A 1,955-nucleotide genomic window follows, 5' to 3' on the forward strand; every position below is an offset into this window, starting at 1 on the left:
TACCCTCTGAAGCCCAAACTGCTCCGATGATACCTTGACTGCTCAAAAGCCTTTTCCCTACATGTTCCTTATTGGGAGTAGGTGAGATGTGGCACTCCTAATATTCAGATAGTATACTTTTGGGGGCATGATTGAACCCCAGTGCTCAGAAAAGACCTTTAAGAGCTTCCATAAAGTTATGTGGGTCTATCATATATACACAAAAGAATACTACACAGCTGTATATAAGAACAAAATAATAAATTTATGCAATTCACTGCAATATGAATACAATAAATACTCTACATGAATACATTTAACATGATATTTATGTTAAATAAGGTAACCCAGAAGAAGAAACACACTAGATGATATCACTTATATGTGGTATTTAGAATAACTGGATAAGGGGATCCAATTTTTTAAAGAAGGATGCCAAGTTACCCTAGTCTATAGAGATGAGAAGGAAAGAAATAAAGTGGAGTGAAGTGGGGAAAAAGAAAGATGAGAAATGATGAGGGAGAAGGGCTCAAGAGGATTCAGATATATTGGTGGTTTTAAGGAATAATAGAGCTAAATATCCGAACTACAGAGTCAACAACACTGAAATAATAGGACCCAAATTCTAACAACCAAACTTAATGGGTACCTGTCAAGAGGGCAGGCTGGGGGTGGGGTATGACAGAGAACCTGGGAACACTGGTAGAAGTAAGTTGACACTGGCAGTTGGATGGGTGCTGGAGCATTGTATGCCTGAAACTTAACTATCAATAACTTTGTAAATCACAGTGATTTAATTAGAAAGAAAAAATGAAAAAAAAAACAATCTGAAATACTTCCCAAAGATGCTGTATCTCATATGGTCTGCTTATTTGCTCTGTGGAAAAAGTGTGATATGTATCTAGTTAGAATTATCTGGTATGTTAAATTGAATGGGAAACAGTCAAATGAGAGGAATACTAAATTAATCAGTAACAATTAGTACTGTGTTTGTATACATAATTATTCTAGAGATTTTATGCAATTCCTGAAATGTATATGTCCTGATATAATCTTTTAATAAATTTCAGTTGGAAATATAGGAGAAATTATATTATTTTGTTTGTCCTAAGTTAGAAAATATTAAGTATGTCAAATATAGTAAAGGGGAAATAATAATGGCACTAAAAGTGAAAGTTGGAGTATAGAGAATGACCCTCGCTTCTTTTTTAATTAATAATAAATTTTAATTTTAATTGAGATACACAGTTAAAAAGTTATTCATGATTGAGTTTCAGTTATACAATGTTCCAAGACTCATCTCTTCTCTTGTACACATTTTTACCACCAGTGTCCCCGGTTTCTCTCAGGCTCACCTACCCTTCCTACCTCGACCTATCTTATTATAAGGAGATCATTTTATTATTTTAATGAGTTATTTGATTTAAATCAAATGAGTGACTCCAGAATCCAGAGTCAGGAGTAGCTTCTGAATACTGAGTATAACCACCCATCCTTCCAAACAAACCAATCAAATTGTACTGACCTTGACCACAGTATAGAATGAAACACATTTTATAGATTACTTGGTTGGATACATGTTATAAAGTTTCTTCCATTTAATTTTGATAATGGAAGAAATATTTAATCAAGCATAAAAAGTGTGTCTAAATAATGGGATACTATGCAGCCCTAAAGAAAAAAATCATGAAATTTGAAACAACATAGATGGAATTTGATGATATAATGCCAATTGAAGTATGTCAGAAAGAAAGAGATAGATGCATAATGATCTCTCTCTTGTGTGGAACTTAAAGATATAAAGAAATGTAGCAGCAAAGGAAAATGGTGATAGGAATACTGATCCATACAACGTAGTTTGGGGAATTGAAAGGGAGAGGCATTAGGGGACTTGAGGGAAAAAAGTGGGCACACTAAAGATGGGTGTGGTGTTGGAATTATGTGCATAATAAACCATTCCTAACAGTATTACAGAC

Source organism: Suncus etruscus, chromosome X (genome assembly GCF_024139225.1).
Source record: "Suncus etruscus isolate mSunEtr1 chromosome X, mSunEtr1.pri.cur, whole genome shotgun sequence".
Classification (NCBI taxonomy): Eukaryota; Metazoa; Chordata; class Mammalia; order Eulipotyphla; family Soricidae; genus Suncus; species Suncus etruscus.